General features: G+C 44.5%; 1 long non-coding RNA gene and 1 pseudogene across 1 annotated transcript; both read right to left on the reverse strand.

Annotated features, from left to right (window-relative positions):
* LOC134432881 (zinc finger protein 208-like) overlaps positions 1–27120 on the reverse strand; it is a 1008692-nt pseudogene that overhangs the window by 13163 nt on the left and 968409 nt on the right.
* On the reverse strand, positions 1843–4576 carry LOC134432835 (uncharacterized). The gene is made up of 3 exons (XR_010031400.1): positions 4435–4576; positions 3076–3222; positions 1843–2612 (listed from the first exon to the last, which is right to left on the reverse strand). It is a non-coding gene; the product is annotated as an uncharacterized LOC134432835 (long non-coding RNA).

Consider the following 27120-nt stretch of genomic DNA (forward strand, 5'->3'; position numbering starts at 1 on the left):
AGGCCTTTGCAATAAACCCCAATCCCAGCAGGGCCCTGCACCCAGGCCCTTTGCAATAAACCCCAATCCCAGCAGGGCCCTGCACCCAGGCCCTTTGCAATAAACCCCAATCCCAGCAGGGCCCTGCACCCAGGCCCTTTGCAATAAACCCCAAGTTCCACGACCTGGCTGCAGAGATCTCTCATCTCCGTCCATCCCGACCGTGCTACCCCCATCAATCCTGCACTGGGGCAGGGGGGGAAACCCCCAGAGTCCCCAGCGATGGGCAGGGGGCTCAGGGCTCGAGGATTAAGATGAACTTGTGTGATAAATAGGTATGATTCGTGCTGATAAAAATTGAAACAGCAATCAATATTGATACAGTAATTAATATTTGAGAATAATAAAATAGTTAATAGCTAAAAGTTGTAATGCTGAAGAAGAGAGGGAAAGGAGGGGCTCCACCCACCCCCCCTTCCCCAGCAGATGTTCTCAAGGACCACAGGAAAGAAGCTGAAGATACAGTTGCTAAAAATGACCAAGAACCTGGTTGGGTCCAAGAAAATGCTAATTATAAGGGACTTATTGCTTTGATATGTAGATGCACTGATACGTTAGTCTTGGCTTACATTGTACTGGCTTGGTGCGCATGTGTAACCCAAAGGTGAATTAAAGGACAACGAAGAAGACTACAGGGCCTTCATCAGCGACGACCCCCAAAGACTTGTGTGACCACCAAACCGAGTGGTGGCGCATGCGTGGCAAAGGTGGTAATGAAGGCGGAGACAGAAAAGTGACGAACCGAAAATAGGAGGAGATGGCGTTTGCACATGGCATATAAGGGGTGACTTTCACTTGGCAAGCTTGTACGTGAAGTGGCAAGGGTCATTGAACCCTGCCCTCCGTACCCCGTGGTTGTTTTTGCTTATGCGATATTATTTGAACCAAATTATCCCTTGTTTATACATTTTTTAAACTATTTAATTAAAATTGTTACTATTTTTTGGCCTTTTTATGATGGGATAATTGGGCAAACATAACACTTGTAATTTTGTTGTTATGTCTAGGCTCTGAAGAAGGATTTGTCATTTTTGTGGAACCAAGATTTGTCAGGACCCAGGACATCCCTCTGGCTGTCCTGAGCAGCCCAGACCCCTGCCAGGGGGCTCAGAGACCCTGGCACAGAGCCCAAAATGCCCCTGTGGTTTTGATTATGACCCATGGAGCATATTACCAATCCGGTATGAAGATCAGCAAGCCACAACACTTTAGGTAGCATATTGGTGAAGCTATTACAGGATGGAAAAGTAGATTCTAGGGTTTTTGGTATGGGGGTTCAGTAGGGAAGATGGTGGGAACTGGATGTGTCCAGCTTTCTCCTTCTTCTTCTTGGCCTCCATCTTCTGCTGTGGTGTTGGCACTTACAGATTGGTTTAGAGTAGAAGCTCACTGTCTAACATAGGTGATGGGTATTGGAAAGTAATTGTAAACATTGTATATGTCGTTTTTAGTATAAAGACATAACACAGCCCTGGGGGAGGCAGAGTGCCTGGAACTGTCTTGCTGAGCTCACCTTGGCAGGACAGGAGAAAATTTTTTATAGATAAGATAAAATAAACAACCTTGAGACTGAGAAATGAAGAGCCCTGACTCCTTCTTCAAGCACCAGACTGGGAAAAGAGACTTTGGAACTTTTCTCAGGGTCACTCTGACCAGCCAGAGATCCTGACAAAGATTAACCAAGGATTAATACAGAAATAGATGTTCTAATCTATCCTTGCAGTTCTGCTGGTCCCTAGGAAGGCTGGTGGGTGATTTATGTCCGTGTTCAAATATTTAAAGCAACAACAAATAGTCCCACACTTTATATTTCAGATAAACAATTTAATGGCATCTTCACATTGGTTTCACAATCTTATAACGTGCATATTTTACTCCTTGTGAAGCTGAAATCTTTTTAAATACAAGTAATTCTACTGAAATTTTAGAAGTTTCGAAACCATTTTAACATACTGAAAACAAAACAGTCTAAAAAGACAGGTCTAACAGCCATTAAAATGCAGGAAAAAGCAAGAGGACTTCAGGTAAAAGAACATTCATTTAACAGCTACATTTCTTCCACTAAGTAGTTATATGTTAAGGAAAACAGAGTAAATGTAAAAGAACAGAAGTTCTTTGAAACCAGAATTTCTAATTTCTAAGCCAGAAGCAGCTTTGAAACAACTTTCTGTGTAGTTCTATTTATTTCCAAATTTAAAATTGGCTAATTTGTGTCCCAACATTTTGAAGCACAAGGGAGGAAAGGTGGAAGATGCTCTGCAGGGGTTGCAGTTATAGATCTATAAAGTTTATATGTGTAAAGGAATGAACACAGTATTAAACACACTGAGTATGACAGAAAAATGCAACAAAGCACCAACTCTGAGAGAAAAACAGCCCTGCAAGCAATGCCAGGGCACTGGGCATTTCTGGATTTTAAGCAAAGAGCATCTTTACAGCATCTTTACAGCATCTTTAATTTTCCTTTTCCTGTCCATTTTGGAGAGCGCAGTCCAGCCCGCCTCGCGCATCCTCCTCATGGTTTTGAGTTTCAGAGCAGAGCCTGGAGATTTCACACTGCATGGAGCTGGGCTCTAGGAAGGAAAATAAAGCCATCCTTTCGTTTCTGTAAACAATCTGATTAACTGCTTGGTTTAATCTTAGGAAAGGCTAACATACCTTTTTTGGTGCTGTGGAATGTAACTGTGAAGCTTGTGGATAATCTTTGTACAAATTTTTAAACATTTCTTCTTCCGAGACTATGCTCTAATAAATTAAAAAGTTACTTAGTCACACTATATTAAAAATACTTTTTCTTTCCCCCTAAGGATATTAGACTATGAAAAAAAAGATGTCATTATGAGGCATAACAGTTCAATAAAAAGAATGTTAATTATATACATACAATGACAATTCCAGAAAGAACCAATAAATTAAAAATATACACATAAATATTGGCTGGAATGTGGAAGCCCAAACTCTTTATTTCCATTCTCAGCCCCAGCAGTGAGAGCTGCTCAGAGCTGCTCAGCACATGATTTGTTCTCTGGCTCTTACCAGGAGGTCAGTGTGCTCAGAGCTGTCTGACTCAGTGTCCAGCTGCACAAGCACTTTCTGCTTTTTCCTGCTGCTCTGCCCTGCAGGCAGGTTTGTGCTTCTTCCACTCTGCATTTTATCCATTGGAGGAGTCTTTATAACACATGTCTGGGAAAGAAAATGTTTCTCTTTTTATATTATATTTTATGGGGTAAGTATGGAATCTAAAGCCAAATTCAGGACCCAGTTGACAGTCTGAGTGTCCCAGAATTCACCTGAGAGAAATGGTGGAACTCTGATCTTTCCATCCAAACATGAAGCAAAGACCCAAACAAAGTGGGGTGGGGTGGAAATATCATTTTTTATATTATTTTTGTTGCCAAATGAGGAGAATGAAGGGGAAGCTATGGAAGAGCTGAGTTTCATGGCACATGGTATTTAAGTTCTCTGTGCTTATCTGCAGAAATTCAGGTTATTCTGAACTGTAGCCACTACATTGGACTCTATCAAACATCAAAGAAAATGGGAACAAAACTGCAGGAAAAGGCTTTCAGAGAAAGATTGATAGCTACATCAAGATTGGTGTTATTTAAAATAGTCTTTTCACTAGAAGTGAAACTGAGAAGCATTGAATGGTCCAGTGCAGTCCTTTTTTAGACAGATAACATCAAAATGGTGCTGGATTCCATTGTTCCAATGTGAAAACCACAAGTGAACTCCTGACAGGGAAGAAGGGTGAGTTCTGCAATCAGGACTACTTTGATACTTTGACCATTTTTACAGCTGTATCAGCTTTTTTTTCTTTCATAGAGGAAAAGTGCCTTTACAAATGGACACTTTTAAAGACTAAGTAAATCAGTTCTAGAGACATTAAAAAATCAACAACTGAGCAAGAAAAATTACACACTGGGAGAGCCCTTCCAGAAACTGCTGTCTAATATCTCCATGGAATGGTGTGACCCTTTAAAATCCCTTCTTATCCCAGGGGGAAAAAATTCATCTACAGAGAAGTAAGAAATATAGGCAGAAAAATGCAACAAGAAAAATTCACTGTTAGGAGTTACAAAACTTCAATGTTGGACTGCCCAAGAGGCTTCCTGTACTGAAGGAGGCATTTTTTATTTTTATTTTAATTTTTGTTTATTTCAGGAATATAATTTGGAGATTTTCTATTTTTACATGAATAGATTCACTGTATAGATCTAAACAAGGTTTAGGAGTCAGGAACATAAATTTGTATTTTCTATAATTTAAAAAGATTGAAGTCAAAAGCATTCCAATGTCTTTTGTTGAATGCAAATAAATTCTCATGGCACTTCAATTGATTCTACAAATGTAAATATTACCAAATTGTAGAAGCAATTAAAAAGTTAAAGTTACCTTGTGTTTCTTTTCACTGTCAGGAATCACACTGCCAGAGTGCTCTTTTACAAGATTCTCCTACAAAAGAGTTATGTGACAGCAAGGAAATATTGATTTGAATTCAGTTGCTAAAAATCTTCTTGGTGTAATTACAGAGCACAGTCTACAATCACAGACTGCTACAAAGTTCACACAAAAATATGACCAGGTTTGGTACTACCCCAGCAATCAAAAGTCACTGAAAAACTTTACAGTTTAGGGAATGTTTTTGCTTTAGCTAGTTAAAATTAACTAAAATAAAGGAGAGTTTTGCTTTGTTGTTTGTTTATTTGTATGTAATCTATAATCACAGACTGTTACAAAGTTCACACAAATACATGACCAGATTTAGCACAACCCCAGCATTCCAAAGTCACTGTTTTTCTGTTCAGTTTCATTTCTTACCCAGCTCCTCCCACAGCACAAGCCCAGGCCACACCTCTCACCCCCGCTGCTCAGTGAAAAAAAAACTCCACCTTTTCTTCCATTTCTGCTCTCAGCTGTTCCTTAAGAGATGACAGTTCCCGTTTCAAACATGACAGCTCATTTTCCTACAAACCATTAAATAAAGGACAGGGTTAACTCTGCACAGCCCAGAAAAAGGAAAACAGTCCCAAGTGAGGCAGTAATTAACAGGGACACTCAATAGATACACAGGATAATTCTATTTGCTTTTCAGCCCTATACTTGAAGCTTTGCTTTAGCTTGTTTAACAAAGACTGAAGCACTGTAAGAAACAGGTACTTGATCAGAAGTGTTCAAGGTAATACCTTAAAACCCTTGGGAGAGCAGGGGTGAGAGGGCACAATCTAAATATTTAAAACAAAAGTTTCCTATTCAAACATGACACACTACCTGGAGGAGCAGACAAAAACACACTGCTACTGCAATTTATTTTTAGAAACATTTTGAGTTTTTAGTGCCCAGAATAAGATCTGTTGCAGCAGGTTGGGTGGGACTGCTACTGGTAAAAATTAAAAGCACACTGGAAGAGTTCCCAGAGAATGTCTCTGGTGGGAAGACCCCAGAGCACAGCAGGAAAAGAAACTCTCTAAGCAAACTGAAAAAAGATCTTTAGAAGTCACAAACTGACTGAAGATCATATCTTTTGTCTCTCTGTGCTGTTGGTGGGCAAGAGGGAGGGATTGGAAAAAAGGTGTTTTAAGGATTTTTTAAAATTCTTATTACTCACTTTTAATTCTATTAATAATTTTTTATACTATTTATTTTGAATTTGCTTTACGCTCAAAGTGTTTTTCTTCTAATCCTTATCTCAACTCAGTCCTTGAATTTTTCTTTCCCCTCCTCTGCTCAACAATAGCGGAGAAAAATGAGTAAATGTTTTTTTTGTGTGTGCCTGCACTTAGCCAGTATAAAACCCCTACACAAGGACATCAGCCCCTTCACTGAATTATTGACTGTTATAAATTGAACTCCGCAACGAGTTAAGTTGCCCAATTGGAATTTATTAATTACAGCAAGCATAGGTAATAAGCAAAGCAGCGCTGGGCGACAGGGGAGTTGTGGGGAGTCCAACTCCACCAACTGCCGCACCCAGTATCTCACAAGTTCCCTTTTTATACTGGTCCATTTCCGTAGACGTGTTCTTCCCTTGGCGCATGCTCCAATTGTTGCTAGGGGGTCGTCTTCTACCCTCTGGTGGTCGCTGGATGAAGGCTTGAAGTCTTCCTCAGGCCTGTACTCTTGACCTCAGAGCTCTTGCCTTCCTTATATGGGGTGGTGTTTGGCTGGTTTCTGTTTCTCGGCTAGCTCTTCTTAGTTCCCAAAACCTTAGCCTTTTGCATGGTTAGTGTTTGCGCAATACATGGTTGAATTTAGCAAACAATAGTAACTTGATATATATTATTTTTAGGTTATGCAGTTATGTATTTCTTAATCATATGGTTGACCATGTATCTCTTAATCACAATCATACCGGGCTGACCATGTATTTCTCAATCACATGATTGTCTATATTGGGGTTTAGTGAACAGGGGTATCCGTTACAATCCCCCCTTTTTCTATTTATCATTCTGTTCACTAAACCTTTGAAGTTCTTTCCTATTTAAGTCCAAATAGTCCTCTCCTTCTACGGCACCTAGAGATTTATACTCTGTTTTCATCATCTTCAAATGGGCTGCTTCAGATTGGGAGTTCACTAAGCTAATTATTTTATTGAATATTCATGGCCCAAAGGGCAACCCTAACAACAGCAAGATTACCGGTCCGGCAATGGTGGACAACAAGGTGGTAAGCCATGGAGAATAGTTGAATAAAGATTAATACCTAATTTTGTTGGGATTTTCTCTCTTTCTCTCTCTTTTCTATTTGTTTGCATAATTCGGCCATAGTGTCTACTGCTATTCCAGTAGTATCTACATATGTGCAGCATTCCTCCCGAAGGGCTACACAAAGGCCACCTTGTTGTAAAAACAGTAAGTCTAACCCCCTTCGGTTTTGTAAAACTACTTCCGAAAGTGATCAGAGCGAGTTTACCAATTCATTAATAGATTTATCAATTTTCTCAAGATCCTCATCTACAGCGGCTCTTAAAGCCTTAAACCTCTGTTGTTGATGTACAAGAGTTGCCGCGCCTGTTCCTATCCCAGCTCCCCCAATGGTTAATAATGCCGCAACCGTGCGGGCTGCAAAGGGTTCTCGTTTTTGCAAATGATGTTTTGAAATATGGCTTTGGGAGTACACGTATTCCCTGGGATGATAGATAATCCGGGGGACTATTATTACCTGTATGCAAAATTCATGGCTTTCATTAAAGGCTGTTATAGAGATACAGGGGGTCACGCCTAGGGTATTATATACCCATTTGGTATTAGCTGCCAGAATTAACCATTCAGCTGGTCTTAAGGTATCCTGCACCAATTTAGTTATTTGACACAAATGTTTCTTATTCCCTGGAACAGTTCCAATACATCTCCCTTTTCCAGTTACTTGTGATAGGGTAATTCCCGGAGTCCTATCCTGCCCTTTTTCCACAAACATCGTGCAAGATTAATCCCATTTTCAAAGTATGTTACCTCCCTCGTCAGCCGAAGTCACTTCTACCTGTTCTACCTGCGTCTTGTTATTTTCTATTTCATTCTCTACCCTTCCTAAGCTATTACCTGAGTTTGCTATCACATGGTTGGGTCCAACAGGTTCGGGGTCATAGGGAACAACTTCCATTTTAATGAGTATCATCCCTCCTTGATCTCTCCCTGGTTGCCATATTTGGATTCCCCAGGTTTTTCCTATTAGCCAGCCTGGGTAATCTGGCTGAGTGACATTCATATATATATATAAACTTGCATGATCCTGAGTATCCCCTCCCAAAATTGATCTGTCATATGCATATTGTGGAGGGGTACACCCCGGAGGGCCTCTTCCAACCTGTAAAAATCTGTCAGGTCCTTCCCCTGGGGTGAATCCCTGAGCTATTGTTTCACAGCCCCAATATCTGCAATAATTAGACCCTGGGTAATTGCAATAGACTTTTCCAGGGTTAGAGGCTGGGCACATGTAAAAACCGATGTAGGAACCGACACTTGGGAGCGTAGTTCCCCAGGAGGTGATTAACTGCGTTAGGTTTACTTTAAATGAAGGGGGTCCCGTTAGTGTGATGTTACTGATCACAACCTGATCTTCCCACCTAATTAATGACCATTTAAAGGGCTCGTGTGTTTGAGAGCTACAATTCCCAATAGTTAACATTATTAAAAGTATTCTAAAAATTCCAAGGTAGTTTTTCCAATTGTCATAGCGGCTGCCATAATTTCCCTGTTCCAAATTTTGTTGTTTCTGATATTGTTGCTTTTGCTTAGAGTGGTCCCGAGTTTGTTCAGGTCTTATCCTAGGGCCCTCTCCCCCACAGTTATCAACCCCTCTGCCTCGCCCATCAACTCGGTTGCTTCGAGCTATGGGGTGATCTGTCTTCTCGGCAGCAAGGGTAGTCTTCAGGAGGAGTTTTGTGCCCCTTTCTCCTAATTAGTTGGAGGTATCTAGACCACTTTGTGTCTTTTACCTGAGGAGCTAGACAGCTTAGATCAGGGATCCACCTCAGGCAAACCCCTGCAACAATTCTCGTTACGAATGGTGTTGGTTCGTTTGAGTGGTAACAATAATACTGGGGGTTTATTCCTTTAGCATAAATGCTCCACCAATTCTTGGAGCCTATTTTAAGGGTCCCAGATATTATTCGAAGTGCCAATGTCTGTTCAGTTAATTTTTGCTGTGTGTAATAACAGTTATAACATGTTCCCCTAGGGGGATAGCCGCTGCGACAATGGGTTCACCACCTTTCATTACATATTATACAAATAATACAGACAAATGGATTACAATTTCTCCAACACCCTTGAGCATTACATATAACCCTTATTTTGAGTTCGGTAATCCTTCCCCTTCTTCGATTATTTCTCTCGACTTCCTATCTACCAACAGAAAAGTCCGATATACCCAATCCCAATATTCATACATACACCCAAGGTCACTTATTACTTCTGAATTTGTTACAGGTATTCCTCCTTCTCATCACAGGGATCGTCTTTCTTGACTTCTGAACAATCTGTATTGCTTAAAGGGGAATTTATATCAAAGTCTCCATCCTCATGTTTTCCATTAACCAGTTTCACTTCCGTTGTCTTCAACAACTCCTCTTTAAAGACAGCTTTAAGTTGTTGCCGATCACTTACTCTCATGGTTTTTCGTGCTTTAAAGATTTTTTCTGAGGTTCCTCTGTGCTATTCATCTTAGCCCTTGAGGTCTCTCGGTATTTCACTCACTTCCTACTCATAGTTCTTTGTGTTTTTGGTCCACTGGTCGGGGTGGTTCTATTGGTCCTTTTATTTGGCTCACATGGATCCAGCCTTTTTCTATGATTCTAATTGCAGTGTCCGTTGTTAGTAAGGCTTAGCGTTGTTAGTAAGGCTTGGTAGAGTCCCTCCCACTTTGGTGTGAGGGGGCTCTCCTTCCAGCTACGGACCAGGTCCCAATCTCCACGCTCTACCTGATGTAATGCAAGATCCAAAGGAGGTCTTTGAGCAGTCATTCCCTTTTCCCATAGGGCTCTCCTGATTTCATTAATGTTATTATTATGAGTTGCTCCTTCTTTTATTTGTGCTATAGCCAATATAGCAGGAATCAATTGCTCTAAGTTCCCCACTAGTTCAATTGCTGCCGGAAGGGTCCTGTCTCCCAATCTCAAAGGTATCACCAAAAATCCTAGCAATATGTTCTATAATTAGCTGGCTAAATACATAATCATAGCAAGGCAAGTGAATCAATTGTCTTTCTTTCTCTTCTCCCTTAGTTATTCTCTGTCATGAGTTTTAACAACAAGTGTCAGGTGTTATCAATTCCAGTTTCTGGAATTGCAATTTTATAGTCAGCTGCTGGAAAAATTTTTTTTTCTTTTTTTTTTTTTCTTTTTTTTTTTTTTTTTCTTTTTAGGCTGTTTCCATCGATTTGGAAAGTCACAGCCACTCCAGGGTGCTTAGTTCCTTCTTAATAAATCAGGGTTAATATAAATCGTGTTTTAACAAAAATTTAGCTACTATTTGAACTGTAGCTCAAGCTGCTGGAAATGCTTCTAACTTACTAAGGTAATTGATCTATTATTACTAACAAATATTTTTACCGGTTTACTTTTTAAACAATTCTATAAAATCAACCTGGGTCTTTTCAAATAGCCAGTAGGCTTTTTGCATCCTCCAAAGGGAGGGCTTCTTAACACTTTCTTATTTACCTTTTAACAGGTAAGATACCCCTGGGTAATTTATTTTCCAATTCCAAATATCCCTATACGTGATCACAAAAAAGTCTTTGTTTCCCAGTGTGTCTGTCTATACAAGTTATCTAAAATCTAATGTGCCACTGGTTTTTGGCATCATAATCCTGCCATCAGGAAAAACCCACTTTTCCTCCTTAAATGTTGCTCTTAATTTCCTTATAGCTGCCAATTAAGGTCGCTCTTTTTGCTTCTTTATCAGCCAAATTATTTCTCTAACTTTAATATCCCTCCCTCTCTGGTGTTCTTTTACATGAACTACTGCTATTTTCTTTGAGCCTTTTAAAGCTTCAAGTATCTGAATTATCAATCTCCCATGTATTAATCCTTTCCTTTCAATTTTTATAAGTCCCCTTCCAAGTTTTTCTGAAAGTATGTACTACACTAAAAGCATATTTGGAGTCTGTATAAGTAGTCCCTTCTCACCTTTTTAGTATTAATAATGCACAGAGTAATATATAAAATTCACAGGCTTGTGCTGACCAGGAGGGACTAAGGGGACCAGACTCCTCTATCCTAAACTTTTCCCACTTCACCTGAATGCCCACCTGTGTCATTAATTTCTAGATTATCTTCTTCAGTTAAAGAATGAATTTTAAGTTTTCCTTCACAGAGTGTTATCTGTAATTTTAAGACTATTATTAGATCTCTGCCTAACATATTATTCCCGGCCTCTGGCATTAACAACAAATCATTTACTTCAAATTTGTTATCTGTTTCAATTTGCACTCCTTTTATTACAGGAACAGGGAAAGCCTCTCCCGTAATTCCGATTATTGAAACTCGCTCACTACTTATCTCACATCCCTGGGGTAATTTTGCCACTGACGACTGAGAAACTCCTGTATTTACCAAAAATGCAAGTTTTTCGCTCTGAGGACCTACTCTTAGCTTTATCATCAAGGCCTCTTCTGGGTGTAATTCGGTCCTCTTCGTTAGCTCCCGCCCTCTCTGATTCTCCTGAGAAGTTTTCTCATCCCGGATCCTGACCCTACACACTCGTTTGAAATGTCCCTTCCTTCCGCAGTAAAAGCAGGCTTTAGGCTCCTTCGTCTCAGTTTCCTGACCATTCCCTTTCATCCCAGTGTCCTGACTATTCCCCTGTCTTCGCTTTCCAAACTCATTCCTTCCTAACTCCTTGTTTGTCTCCCTTATGGTTGCAACCAAGTTGTTGCTTCTGGGCACCCTTATCTCTCCGTACGAACACGCGCTGTACCTCCCACAGCAATTTATCCTCCATCTTGCCAGTTATCTACCCTTTTCCAACCTTCGTCTACTTTCTTCAACTTCCATCTAATATAGAATCCTTCCCATGCCTATGCTATAGAATGCATCCGCAGCAGTGCCTGCCTAAGCTGTGAGTCTGGGTCTAGTGGGAGAGGGGGAGCCTGAGGGGGGGGTAGAGGTATTAGGGGGTCCTCCTCAGGAGAGTCCCTCTTCTTCTTCTCCTGTTTCTTTCGTTCCGCCAATTTAAACACCAATGTATCTGGTTGCTTGACCCATATTGCTAATCACTTTCTTCTTGACTAAAGGGATTTTTACTGATGGGCCAATATACACTTGTAAAAATTTCTTTTCTCCCCAAATTTCAACACAATAGTGAATCGTCTTAGCTTTATTCTTCTCCTTAGTGCCCGGAAAATGTCTCCAATTTTCTAATGTCTCCAATTTTCTAACATAAACCCCAACGAACCATCTTTTGGCACCGGAGAAACCTAATGAAAATAGGGGGCTTGCTTTTCCCCTGTCCCATCCTTTCGGAGTGCCTCTCACACACAAATCACCACTCGCTTCCCCTTGTTCGTGGCCCACGTCCTCGCGGACTAATGGGAACCGCACTACTGAGGGTCCACACTCACTTGGGGAATCCGACTGTCGGTTCCCCTCTCATGCACACCTCACTTGCTCGCACTCCAGGATCCCTCGCCCTCCACGGGCTCATCTGGAGCATTCTTCTGTCCATCCTTTAACCGGACGGATCTCGTTTCTTCCGGAGTGCCTTTGCGTTCCGGGACCCAAACTTACGTGTACTGCATCTTCGTCCGAACCCTGTGCACAGAAGATTAACGGGGTTCACCGGTGTCTCCCTTTGCTTATTACCTAAAGTTTTAGGTTCGTCGGTGGACGTATGGTAGGAAGGTCAGATGTTGGGCCACCTGAAAATGGGGTGGGGCGCCTCCCAAACACCGTCGCTCCCTCACCTATGACCATCCGAGTCACGGCACCAAATTGTTATAAATGGAACTCTGCAACGAGTTAAGTTGCCAAATTGGAATTTATTAATTACAGCAAGCATAGGTAATAAGCAAAGCAGCGCTGGGCGACAGGGGAGTTGTGGGGAGTCCAACTCCACCAACTGCCGCACCCAGTATCTCACAAGTTCCCTTTTTATACTAGTCCATTTCCGTAGACGTGTTTTTCCCTTGGCTCATGCTCCAATTGTTGCTAGGGGGTCGTCTTCTACCCTCTGGTGGTCGCTGGATGAAGGCTTGAAGTCTTCCTCAGGCCTGTACTCTTGACCTCAGAGCTCTTGCCTTCCTTATATGGGGTGGTGTTTGGCTGGTTTCTGTTTCTCGGCTAGCTCTTCTTAGTTCCCAAAACCTTAGCCTTTTGCATGGTTAGTGTTTGCGCAATACATGGTTGAATTTAGCAAACAATAGTAACTTGATATATATTATTTTTAGGTTATGCGGTTATGTATTTCTTAATCACATGGTTGACTATGTATCTCTTATTCACAATCATAAGGCTGACCAGGCTGACCATGTATTTCTTATTCACAATCATATGGCTTTCTATATCGGGGTTTAGTGAACAGGGCTATCCATTACAATGGTGAACTCAGTGTTTTTGTCACAGGCATCATGATTAGCAGAGACTGAAATGCTCACAAGTCCTTGAGCACCAAGTCCAGAGGAATGAAAGACTCACAGACCACATTTGCAGCAGTCAAACACCACCCTGCTGCTGGTGCTGTTGAAATAGAATCAACTTACAGACCCCATCACAGAACTTGCCTCTGAAGTAGCAAATCAAATGAAAAAATCCACCAGGAGAACAAAAATACAGAACTTGGCTGGCTTCATTGCTTCCTCAGAGCAGCAGAAAATGGAGATGCCCAGAGGTATTTTGCACTGCTGCTGATCCCACTTGGAGCCCAGCCCTCTGCAGAGTCCCAGCGGGAGCCCGAGCCCAGCCCAGGGAGCTCCCAGAGTGTCCTGGAGATTCTCTTGGCATTCGGTCAGGCTTGCATTGCCCAGCAAGTCCCCAACAAAACCTCCTGTTTTCTTGGGTTAGAACAGGCACAATGAAAAACTCAGCAATGGCACAACTGCCCAGGCCACAGGGAAAAGAAAGGACAAGTTGTCAAGGAATCCAAACATTTGTCTTGCTTTGCTGCATAAGTTGTGCTGCCCTCACGGTGTGGAAAGCCAAGAGAAGCTGCAGTTGGGGGCACATCTTGTGACAGAAGCTGCACCTCGTTCTGCAGGAAAGGTTCTTGAAAAGGGCAGACAGGACTAGCAAGAACATTTCTGGAAAAGTGAAACAGCTTTCCAGAAGCGAAATGAAAATGGAAAGGAACAATCCGAGACGTTTTCCTCTATTTCTGTGATCCCCCTTTCCATGTTGCACTGCTTCTCCATGCCATGAATTCCAAATGCATCTCACCTCTCAGATCGATGACTTAGCGAGTTTTAGACACTCTGTAAAATACCATGAGCTACACACAGTTTGCCTTGCCCTGGTTTTGTTGGAAAGCAATGCTGGAGCAAAAAGTGCAGTGCTTGGGTTGGGCACAAAACCTGCAGGCAGGGTATGTGCCCCGCCAGTGTCTGAGCCTCAGCAGGGACAATGCACAGCAGCGAGCAGGGGATTTCCTGTGCCCTGTGCAGGATTCAGGACTCTGGATCTGGGCTCAACACAGTGAAGTTCCCGTGTTTGGACAGACTCAGGGGCTGCCCCGAGGGCAGCGAACTGGAGAGTTCCTGGCTGGGAGAGGCCCCAGCAGAGGAGGGGATCTTGTCCCTCCTCGAGGCCCTTTAAGGGTCTTCAGGCCCCTTTGAAGTGGAGGTTTTCTCTTTTTAGTGTTTTTTTGGGGGGGATCCCACCACTCCAAGGGTGTTTTTCCCTTCCCATTTTAGCGTGTTTGTGGGGCTGCAGCCACACAAGCCCCTTTCAAGGGGGAATCATGATGGCTTTAAGTGACATTTTTATGGGGCCCCCACTCCAAGCCCCTGTAGGGGATGTTTTGCCTCCCAGGGTGATTTTTGGGGTTCTCTCTTCCATCGCCGCTTTAAGGGCCACCACCATGGTTGGGTCCCCCTATAAGCCCCTTAAAAGGGCAACACCACTCCCGTTGATTCCTGGGGCAGGGCTGTCTGTGCAGCCCCACAGGTGCCAGGGGCTCTGCAGGAGCTGGCAGAGGCTGCCCAGCAGGGAGGCCATGGGGCACAGAGCCCCAAGGCTGCTGTGGGCACCACGGCACAGGGGCCGTTCCCAGCCGCAATGCTCCTGGCCTGGGCTGGGCCTGCACAGGGGCTGGGCCACCATGGCCGGGCCAGCACAGGGCCACAAAGGGGCCACGCAGCCGCTGCCGGGGCTGACAGCAAGGCCAGGCTCACAGAGGGAATTGCTGAGCATGGCCTGCGCTGGTGTTAAGAATAAGAAGCTTGACTAGGCCAATATTCAAGCAGCAATCAATTTATTATTTAATATGGTAAAGTGTGAGCAATACAGCGCTGGGTACAGTGGGGGAAGTTTTCCCTCCAACTGCACGCTGATAATTGAGGGTTACAGGTATTTATAGGGGTAGTCATCAGCTTTTTTCAGCAGTTTCTATTTCCAATTTTTACTCATCAGCAATTTTTATTCCAAATTATTACATCACAATTCTATACACTACTGTGATTTAAATTTCTCAGGATGTATCTCAAAGGAGGATCCCCAGATGGTGACGGTCCAGTTTCCAAAAGAAGAAAGACGAATCCCATCTGCTGGGGTCCAGCTCCCCAGGTGTTTGTCCACCTTTTAATTGCAGAGACTATAAATCTCGTAACAGTGATGTCCAGCTTCCCTTTGGTCGAAACCATAAACCCTTGAGGTGATGTTCATCTTCCTTTCTCAAGCTGTTTTTCTCTGCTTCAATAAGGTGTGAGATAGGCATATTTCCTTTATATATATTCCAAAGCTACAGTTTCAAGGATACAAGTAATATTCTAAAATTTTACTTCAAAAGGTTATTATTGCAGAACTCTTTATGGATTACACAAGCAAAAAGCAACATCTTTAACACCTTAATTCCAATGTTCCTAAATCAACCAGGGTTAATTGCAAACAAAAGATAGGTTCAAAGGCCTTTTTCCATGCTTTATTTTCCTCAGTTATTATTAGAATTCGCAACTATCCCATTGTCAGTGTCCACACATTTTGCATTCACAAGTACACACGTCACCTGTTTGTACCTGACATGAAACACAGCTTTGCATCTCACAGTCCCCCCTCTGCTTGTATAAATTTTCATTTATCTTACTCATTCGTGTCTGGGCTTCAAATCTGGCCAAAACTTTGGAAGCTTTCTCTTTTTGGTCTCTTTTCTTTAATTTCATTATTTTGGTTATCTTAGCTCTTTTCTCAAATCTACCAACTTCTCCGGTAGCCAATTCCGAGTCGGTTACTGCAATCTGCATGCTTTGAATAACTGAATGGATTAGTCAGATAAAACATGGAATAAGGCAAGGTAGAAACAATAACCCAGCTAATGAGCACAATATCAGGAACCCTATTTTCTTCCACCAAGTTCCTCCTCCAAGCATCTGGTCCCACCATGAGGCTTGAAGAATGGAATTCCGTTTTTGGACAGGGACATGAGCCACTCCTTTGATCTCTCCTGCCAAACCCCAGATGGTTTCTCCGTAATGATCAATCTCCACCTTTCCATCTACGGGGCAGTTCGCTGTAAGCTTTTTGTCCACAAATCCAATATATACAATTTGGGGCTTTCCATGGGTCATTTACACCCTCAGGTTTTAAATTTTCTCCAACCCAGTATAATTTGCCACCCATAGTGCACATCTTTAATTGGTTATGGTCATAGCACACTTCACTAACATGGGAATGTGACATGAACATTGATTCCATTTTTCCCCCGATCTAGACAGTATTATTGCATTTCTCACAGACAGCTGGAGCAATAGGCTCTGATCCTGCAGCTCGCTCGTGGATTATGTGGAGTTCAGGAGTGAGGCTAAGGCCCATTGCCTGGGATGCAATGATCAATACAGTGAAATAATCCTCAAAGGGTTTAACTCTCTACCTCTCTCAAGGCCCCTTGGGTTGCATCCAAGGGCTGAGATGTAGATCTTCTCGGTAGCAGAGTTTATACCTTGGGATTTAGTCACTGATATCTTTTGTTTCATTTTTGCCTTTTGCCTCATGAGCCTTCAGATCTCTATTTATCGTGGTTGTGGCCCGATTCTTTTTAATTTAGGCCAATTGGCCCCTGAGTTCGGGGCATGTGCGACTACAATAGGGTTGGTGTATGTGCCTCCCCCTCTTCCGGCAATACTTGGCTTCCTGCTATCTTATGCTTTAATTTGATTCTCTATTTTTTAAATTTTTTTCATCAATTACAGCAGAGAGCATTAGAGATCTGTCCCCTTGGTAGGTTTGTATACCAAAATTCTTCACACTCTATACACTTAAAACAATCCCATGGATAACACTTACAGTTTAGAGTAGTACATTCTACCTCTCGTGAATACAACTGGTTTTGCAGCTTAAGGTAGGAGCGTTTTTGTGACATACATCAGTCTTTTTTTACCTTGATTTTCAGTTCTCTGGGGGTAGATGCAGTTCTCCACTGGGATTCAACAGACGTCTCGTTGGTGGTTCCATCTCTGTCGGTGGTTCCACTGGTCCTTTGACCCGCGATGCCTGGGTCCAGCCTTTTACCACAGTTCGGACAGCTGTATCAGTGGTCAGCAGAGTTAAATATGGACCTTCTCACCTGGGAGATAAACTTTCTTTCTTCTAGCTTTTATTCAGCACCCAGTCACCTGATTTTATTTGATATATGCTAAATCCGAGAGGGGCTGATTGAGCAATTACCCCTTTCTCCCTTAGTTCTAGGACATGTTGTCCCATCTTCTGGATGCATTTTGAATAGTCATATCGGCAGTCACTACTGATGTTTGTGGTACTTCCTGGGAATAAGGCATTCTATAAAGAATCTCATATGCAGAAAGTCCCGTATCTGCATTTGGAAGTGTCCTTATATTAAGCAATGCTAAAGGTAAACACTTTACCTATGACATTTGGGTCTCAATCATTAATTTTGTTAACTACTGTTTTATAGTTTGGTTCATTCTTTCCACCCTCCCAGAGCTCTGGGGGTGCCAAGGGGTGTGATATTCCCAGGAAATCCCCATGGCTTGTGTTACTCCTTTTTATGATGCTGGAAGTAAAGTGGAAGCCTTGATCAGAATCAATGGCCCTGATAATCTTAAATTGAGGAATTATTTGTTCCAACAATATTTTAACCACAAACTTCGCTGTGGCACAGGCAGCTGGGTAGGCCTCCACCCAATGAGTCAGTTGATTTACTAATACTAACAAGTATTTCCTCTGCCCCCCCTTGGTAATTCAGTATAATCCACCTGAACCCTTTCAAATGGTCAGTAGGCTATTTTTCTACCGCCGGCTGGAGCTTGTCTCATTACCTTTTTGTTAACCTTTTGACATGTCAAACACCCCTGTGTTATTTGTTTTGCTATCTCAAAAATTCCAATACATCCATAATATTTTAAAAAATGATCACATAAGGCTCTTGTTCCCCAATGAGTATGTTGGTGCAACTGGCTTAAAATCCTTCTAGCATAAGCTTTAGGTAAAATCTCTCTCTCATCTGATAGTATCTATTTTCCCAGCTCTTTCTTAGCTTCTAATTTTTTTATAGCTTCTTCCTCTTGAGTACTATAACTTTTTGGCAGCTTCTCTTGAATTTCCACTATAGTGTTCAGCTGGATAGTCTCTTTTAGTTTACAAGCTGCCTCTTTTTCTTCTTACTAAGCAGCTTGACTCTCGTTTATGACCTCGTACATGTACTACAGCTATTCTCTTAGGTCTTTTCAGGGCTTCAAGCACTCTGATTTTTAACTGATCCTGATGGATCAGTTTCTTCCCTTGAGTGTTTATCAAACTTCTTTCTATCTAGATGTTTGCACAATTCCAAAAGCATATTTTGAGTCTGTGTAAATTGTCCTCACCTTATCTTTTCTTAATGAAATAATCAGGTCCCTTCCCAAAAGATTGCATTCTGCTTCTGAAACTAGTAATAGATCACTAATATCCACTTTTCCTTTTGCTTCAATTAGTGCTTGTTCAATAATGGGAACCTTAAAGGCCTCTCCTTTTGCTTTAATTACTTGAGCAGTTTTCCGGCTGATTTTGCATCTTTTTGGTAATCTTTGCACTGTTGATTGTTCAGCAGCCGTATCTACTAAAAGGGCGACTTCTTCACCTTCGGGAACTGCTCTTAATTTTCCTCTACAAACAGTTTTTGATCTGCCTCTCACTTCCTGCAAACCCTTTTAACATGTCCTTCCATACCACAGTAAGAGCAGGTAGGTCTTTTAGAACCCTCACCAGTAATTTTTCTCATGCTTTTAGCATTACTTGAAGATGCACTACTGTTCTGAACCTCTTTTACTGCAGCCATGAAAACCTTAGCTTTAGCTTTCGCCTTTTCTTCATCTCTCTCTCTGTGCTTCCCTTAACAATTCTTGCAAACCTCTCTCCTGCCAGCTGTCTAACTTTCTAAGTTTCCTTCTAATATCCTCCCATGATTTTGCCACAAACTGAGTTTTGATTAATGCTTCTCTCACTGCTGTATCAGGATCTAATCCCAAATACATTTGTATACTCTTCCTTACTCTTTCTAACCAATGTATGGGTGACTCATCTTTCCCCTGACGTTCATTCAGGGCCTTGCTAATATTCTGCCCTCCAGGAACTGCTTCTCGAATTCCCTGAATAATTATATTCCTGAGATCTACCATATTCTGCCTATCTTGGTCATTGTTATGGTTCCAGTTAGGGGCTGCCAGGGGCCATTTCATTTCTCCTAAAGGTCCCTGCTGGTGGTCCCTATCCCAAATTCTCATGCCAGCCTGTCTTATCAACTGCCTCTCCTCTGCTGTAAATAAAATACTTAAAATTGACTGAATCTCCGTCTGGGTCTTAGAAACTGATCTAGCCTTTCAGACACCCCCAGAGGATCTTCAAGTAACCTTCTCATCTCTTTTTTTAAAAGCCCTTACATCCCTGGTGTTTAGGGCTACTGACACATACCCAATGACTGGTCTCCCTTGATTTCCTACTAATGGTACTTCTCTCAATGGGTACAGCTGCCCCCCCTTCTCTTCTTTATTGCTATCCCCACTGCTTTCTGCTCGTGCCCTTTCCTGGCTTCTCGTTCTGTGTGCTAGTGGTGAATCACGTACCGGGAGCAGAGCCACCGGGGCTTGTGGCAGCGGGAGTGGAGCCACCGGGGCTTGTGGCAGCAGCAGTGGAACCACCGGGGCTTGTGGCAATGGGAGCGGAGCCATCGGGGCTGGTGGCAATTGGAGCATAGCTACCGAGACTTGTGGCAGTGGGAGCGGAGCTATCGGGGCTTGTGGTGCGGGGGGTGCTGGAATGGGTGCAAAGGGTGCCGGGTTAGGTGCTGGATGAGGCACCTCTGCCAGTGCCGCTGGCTGTGGTAGATAAAGGGGGGGAAGGTTATCTAAGGGGTCCCACTGATCCCTTTCCTTTTTGGTTTTTAATGCATACAGGGGACTAGGCCAGGACCCATGCCATAAAGCAGCATAATCTCTTTCTTCTTGGTTAATAGAGTCCTTTTTATTTACATCGGCATTCAAGGCCTTATAGATCCATCCTTCAGATGACCTGTACATTGGCCAGTATAAATTATCAGGTCGTATCATTTCCTTAGTCCATTCTACCACACAATATTGTATCATTTTCTCTTTACTTTTTCCTCTCCTGGATTCATATTTATTCCACAATTTTAACATTACCTAAAGGGGGCTGTCCTTAGGTATGTCTGGCAAAATGCTCCCTCTTTTTCCAGTACTTTCAGTACCTTTATTTTCCTGCTGGTTTATACCAGCTCCTGGGTTTTGCTTTGGCATTTACCCATTTTTCCCGAATAGGTGCTCCCTCACTCGTCTTGAGCTCATTTGTTCAGACTTTAGTCCCTTCTTGTCAGGAATTTCCTTAATATAAAGTCCCTTCAAACGCCTCCTACCTCTGATTTTCTAAAAGGAATAAAAAAATCCTCTCCATAACTATTATCTTATCACAGCCCCCCCCACCCCGACCTTTTATATACAGAAAATCCTCTTCCACACGCTTTGTTCCTTCACCTGCTGCCCCCGTTGCAGGGTAGCGAAACCGAGGTTAGAAGAACGCCTCACTTGTGTCGTGACTAGGTCACGTCTCATACACACACCATTCACATTTTACACACCTACACCCGTTCTTATCCCACCAAACCAAGCGATACTTACAGCCTCCTTTTCTCGCCTGGGTCTTTGTGCACGAGTTTATTACAGGTGAATTTACTGCAGTCTACTCCGGGAACTCAAAATTCTTTGCTCATAATTTACCTTATGGATTTCCTCTGCCCTGAGAGATTCTCCCGTCACTCAGGGTCACCGGAGGCAGAAGCCTCCAAGGTGGGGCACCTCCCTGATATCAGGAGTCTCCCTCAATGGATTTGGAAAATCCTGGCCAATGCACCAAATCTGTTGTGAATAAGAAGCTTGACTAGGCCAATGTTCAAGCAGCAATCAATTTATTATTTAATATGGTAAAGTATGAGCAATACAGCACTGGGTACAGTGGGGGAAGTTTTCCCTCCAACTGCACACTGATAATTGATGGTTACAGGTATTTATAGGGGTACTCATCAGTTTTTTTCAGCAGTTTCTATTTCCAATCTTTTACTCATCAGCAATTTTTATTCCAAATTATTACATCACAATTCTATACACTATTGTGATTTTAATTTCTCAGGATGTATGTCAAAGGAGTATCCCCAGATGGTGACGGTCCAGTTTCCGAAAGAAGAAAGACGAATCCCATCTGCTGGGGTCCAGCTTCCCAGATGTGTGTCCACCTTTTAATTGCAGAGAGTATAAATCTTATAATAGTGATGTCCAGCTTCCCTTTGGTCAAAACCATAAACCCTTGAGGTGATGTTCATCTTCCTTTCTCAAGCTGTTTTTCTCTGTTTCAATAAGGTTTGAGATAAACGTATTTCCTTTATATATGTTCCAAAGCTATAGTTTCAAGGATACAAGTAATATTCTAAAATTATACTTCAAAAGGTTATTATTGAAGAGCTTTTTATGGATTAAATGCAAGCAAAAAGCAACATCTTTAACATCTTAATTCCAATGTTCCTGAATCAACCAGGGTTAATTGCAAACAAAAGACAGGTTCAAAGGCCTTTTTCCATGCTTTATTTTCCTCAGATATTATTAGAAGTTGCAACTATCCCATTGTCCATGTCCACACATTTGCATTTACAAGTACACACATCACCTGTTTGTACCTGACACGAAACACAGCTTTGCATCTCACAAAAATGCTATTGGTTTAAGCGTTAATCCTTTGATAACAGGTGTCCTTTTTCGGGCTCGTGCTGCCCATACAAAGGTACCTGGACGTCCGTAACTCTTTGTCTTTATTCTCTCATATTGTCCTACTTCAATTTGTCCAAATTATTATTACTCTAATTGTATTACTATTTTTATAACCATTTTATTCCCATTAAACTTTTAAAATTTTAAAAACAAGTGATTGGCGATTTTCACACCTTCATTAATTTATTAAGCTCTAGTAGGTATTTATTTATTCCTCTTTCTGGTAATTAGATATATTTATAGACTTTTTATCATCTTTTAACAATACAGGGTCGGGGGACGGGGGGCACTTTGGGTTCCCAGGAGACATTTCTCGGGCACATTTGGGGAATTTTTGGGTCTGGGGAGGGAATTCTGACAGAACTTGAGGGTCTGGAGGACACTTGGGGAAGACGGGTGGGCACTTGGAGGGGCACTCAGGGAATCTGAGAGACAGTTCGGGGTCCGGGGCAGCACCTGGGGCTCCACGGGGGCGCCTGGAGGTCGGGGACGGGAATTAGGGGCCCTTCAGAGTCCGGGCGGGCCCTTGGGGGACTCGAACGGGGCTCCCTGGGGCGCGGGGGATGACGGGAGTTGTAGGCGCGGATATCATACGGTTTAACGGGGCCGCGGAGCTTCACGGGAGTTCGATGCGCAGCAGCAATGGCTCTCGGTAAGACGTGGGGCATGATGGGAGAGGAAGTCCGGACTAAAATAGCGCTGACATGCGCTGCGGAGCATTATGGGGGCTGTAGTCCCGGAAGTGGCTCGAACACGATGTTTGGGCGTCCGGGAAGGCACTTGGGGGATACTTCTGCATCCGAGCCGCGACTTGAGATCCTCTGGGGGAACGTAAACGCTTTGGGAGCCCTTGGAAGTAGCTCGGGGAGCTGTAACCGGGCTCTATAGTGCGCGGGGCACGGCAGGAGTTTTAGGCGCGGGACTGTTCTGAGGGGCTCTGGGGCCGCGGGGGATGAGAGGAGATGAAATCCCAGAAGTGGCTGTAGCGGGCATCTGTAGGGTTGGGAGCACTCAGGGGGCCCGGGAACTCCTTGGTGGGGGGGCCGAATAGGCGCTGAGGGGGCACTGAGGGATCCTGGAGGGTCTGGGGGACACTTATGGGACAGATGGGGGTGGACGTCGGGCGTTCTGTGGAGCACAGGGCATGACGGGAGTCTTAATTCCAGCTCTAATCGGGCTCAATTAGGGCCGCGGGGCATGACGGGAGTTGTAGGCAAAAAGAAAAGATGGCGCCTACCCTAGGCACTTCCCCCAGGCCTGGATCCCTGGCGCTGATTGGCTACAGGCAGTGATGGGCGGGAGCCTCGGCAAATGGGATGCGGTGGAGGTGGGAACAGCCCATTCACCCTCCTCCAGTCCCTCCCAGTAAAGACCAGTTCATCCTCAGTACAGCCCAGTCACTCCCAATACACCTGAGATTATTCCCAGTCCCTTCCAGTTCACCCCAATTTCATCCAGAGGATGCGCCAGTGTCCCCAGTCTTTCCTGCAATGTCCCAAGTGTGCCCCGCTTGCCCCACTATCACTCCCAGTCTGTCTCAGTGTACCCCACAGTCCATCCCAGTCCACCCACATTCCCCCTCAGCATTCCTCATGTTCCCAGGTTGTCCCAGTCCTCCCCAGTGTCACTCCCAGTATGTCCCAGTGTCTCCCACAGCGTTCCCAGTGTTCCCCAGTATGTCCCATTCCTCCCCAGTGTTTCCAAGGACAGTTTCATTTCTCACGGTGGCCGTGGCAGCCAAACCCAGCAGTGGGGTCAGTGCAGTGCCCATGGCCACAGCCCCTTGCAGGGCCCAGTGCAGCTTGGGCTGATGATCCACCCTCACAGCTGGCCCAGGGCAGCTCTGCAGTGCCTTTGGTGGCACCTGGGGCTGGCACACACCTGAGCAGTGTGTCTGTTTGCACTGGGGAAACTCAGCAGTTTGAGATTGCTGCAAAAAGTACAAAAAGGGAAAACCCCTCTTAGGCTGAGTGCAGCCAGCTCTGCAAGCACAGCAGGGCCCAGGGGAGTGAGGACAGACAGGATGGGGCTGGGCAATGTGGAGCAAGGTTGTCCACACTGGGTCAGAGCTCCAGGCACAGCTTCTGTGAGCAGGCCAGAGCTGCTGAGGAGAGACTCTGGGTAAAGATCAATCACAGAATGCTGCAACACCTCTGCTCTAAAGAGAAATAAAATAAAATACATCCTTTAAAATAAGAATGTGTATTTTTTTACAAGGTGTTTGAAATCTTTCTCCATAACCTGACTTGGAAAATTTTAATGAACCTCTCAGGGCTTTAATGTTGTTTACATCAGACTCAGTCCCCGAGAGTGTCTTGAAAAAACTTCTCAAGAACTCAAAGTTAAATTTAGACTCCAAAGTTTCATGAAATTTTAATGTGTTCCACTGAGGGATACGACTGGGAAAGTGTCCCCAGGTTCCAGTCAGAGCAGAACACTGAAAGCAGTGATGACAGCTGGGGACAAGCAAGGCAAAGGTGTCTCTGGTGCTGAGCACACCTGGATGTGTTTGAGGAATGCAAAGGGCCAAGGCCTGAGCCCCAGCCCCTGGCCAGGCAGATCCTGTCCCTCCCTCCTTGCTCAGGGCTCTTCCCGGGATGGGCACTGGCATGTGGGCATGTGCAATGCCAAGGACAGGAGCATGGGGCGGCCCCTGCCAGGCTGCTGAGCAGGGACAAGGAGGCAATGAGGCCCCAGCCCTGCAAGGGTCACTTGTCTCCTGCTCCTGCCTCAGGCCCAGGCCCAGCAGCCATGGCCAAAGTGCTGCCCAAGTTGGCTCTGGCAGGGCTGTCTTGCAGCTGCTGCCCATCCCTGTGCCCTGTGCAGCCCAGGCTGTCCCACGGTGTCCCTGCCCTGCGCCTCTGTCCCTGCAGGCTGTCGGCATCCCCCGGCTGCCCCACCTGGCTGGGCCCTTCCTTTGCTGCCAGCTCTGCCTCCTGCCTGCCTCTGCCTGCCCACACAAAGCCTGGGGCTGATACCAGAAGGGTTCATTCCATTTTTACCCTGCCTGTGAACTTTCAGCACAGGAACAAGGCATGCAGGGGCTGCTTTCTCATAAAGGATGTTTGGAAGAGAAGAAGAAGTCATCTGGCTCAAGGGTACAGGGATAGAGAAAACAAGGACTGAATCTGGGAACTTGGAGTGGGTTTTATGGAAATGGAAAATTATCACATTTTGTGACTGTGTATAAGCAACATACGGGTAGAATCACATGTCTATGTAAGGTTAGCAGTTATCCCTCACTAGACCGCAGGCCTGAATAAATTATACCCTCTTAAGTAGCAAATCAGTGTTAAGGAGCCTTATTCTGATATTTCAGAGATTTGGTGTCAGTGGTTTCTCACAGAACCAAGGAGTCAATTGTGACACCGTGCAAACTCATGCAACAAAGGGTCCATTGTGACACAGCAGAACACCATGGAACCAAAATCCATTTTGGCACATTGGGGCCACATTGAACCAATGCTCCATTGTGATACTGCGGATCCAAGGAGAACATTGTGACCTGAGAAACCTCTTGGAACCAAGGGGCCATTGTGACACAGCACGGCCTGGTGGAACCATGGGTCCATGGTGACACTGCAGAACCTCACGGAACGAACCAAGGTGACCGTGTTCTACTGCAGAACCTCATGGAACAAAGGGTCCATGGTGACACTGCAGAACCAAGGAGACTGCTGCTGGCAGTGTGAGAGCTCATGGAACCAGAAGTCCACTGTGAAACAGCAAGGCCTGATGGAAGCAAGGGTCCCTTGTTAAACTGTGTGGCCTCATGGAACCATAAGCCATTGTGACATAGTGTGGGAACACGGAGCATAGGGACCACTGTGACACTGCGGATCCAAGGAGACCATTGGGACTGAGGAACCTCATGGAACCAAGAGTCCATAGTTCAACTGTGGGGCCCTATGAAACCAAGGGGAACACCATGACATTGCAGGGCCTCATGGAACAATGGAGACTGTTGTGACACTTTGGGACCCACTGAAACCAAGGAGCCATTAGAGCATGGCAGGGCCTGGTGGAATCAAGGGGACTGCAGTGAACACTGTGGGTGTCCATGGGATGAAGGGTCCATTCTGACACCACGGAACCAAGGATACCATTGTGACACTGGGGGCATCATAGAACAAAAGGTCCATTGTGACACAGCAGGGCCTCATGGAACCATGGAGGCAATTTTTACACTTGGAGGCCTTGTGAAACCAAAGGGCCATTGTGGCACTTCTGGGCCTTGTGGAGCCAAGGGGACCATAGTGACACTGTGGGGCTCCATGAAAGCAATGGTCTGCTGTGACACTGCAAGGCCTTATGGGGTCATGGAGACCATTGTGACACTACAAGGCCTCATGGAAGCAAGGAACCATTGTGACACTGTGGAGTCTTGGCAGGCCAAGGGGCAGTTGTCACACTGTGCGGCACCATTGAATCAAGGAGTCCATTGTGACACTCCAGGGCCCCATGGAACTAAGGATCCATGGAACAGTTCAGGACCCCATGGAACCAGTGGTCCATTGTGACATTGTGGGGCCTCATGGAATCCTGGAGGCCATGATGACACTTGGAGGCCTCGTTTGGTTTAGGAGGCCCTGCAGGGCCTCATGGCACCAGGGAGACCCTTCTGACACTGTTAGTCCCCATGTAACCAAGGGTCCATTGTGACACTGCAGCACCAAGGAGACCCCTGTGACACTGCCAGGCCTCATGGAAGCCAGGGACCATTGTGACACTGTGGAGCCCCATGGAAACAAGAGGCCAGTGTGACACATCTGGGGCCTGATGGAACCAAGGATCCGATGTGACACCACCAGTGTGACACTGCAGGGCCCCATGAATCCAAGGGAACAGGGAACAGCTCTGGTTGGCTTGGCCTGACTGGTCCAACTGCCCTTGGCATGTCAAGGGTCTCTTCTCATGTATCCCTGAAACCCTGGGGCTCTGGGCTTTCCTTCAAATGGAAAAGAACTGCTCTTCTCATTCAAGCACCCATGGCCAAAAGGGGATTTCCCCTCCAAAATTCCTAATATTCAGGGTTTGCTCCCAGAAAATAGCTGCCATTAGGCAGCCAAAAGTCTGGCTGGCCTTGTCTTCCTGAGGGCTGGGTCTCACCTGCCTTCAAACACTGTAAGGCTCAGTGCTTTCCTTCCTATGGAAAAGAGCTGTCCCTCCTGCACA

This window comes from Melospiza melodia, assembly GCF_035770615.1.
Source record: "Melospiza melodia melodia isolate bMelMel2 chromosome 7 unlocalized genomic scaffold, bMelMel2.pri SUPER_7_unloc_1, whole genome shotgun sequence".
In the NCBI taxonomy this organism is placed as follows: Eukaryota; Metazoa; Chordata; class Aves; order Passeriformes; family Passerellidae; genus Melospiza; species Melospiza melodia.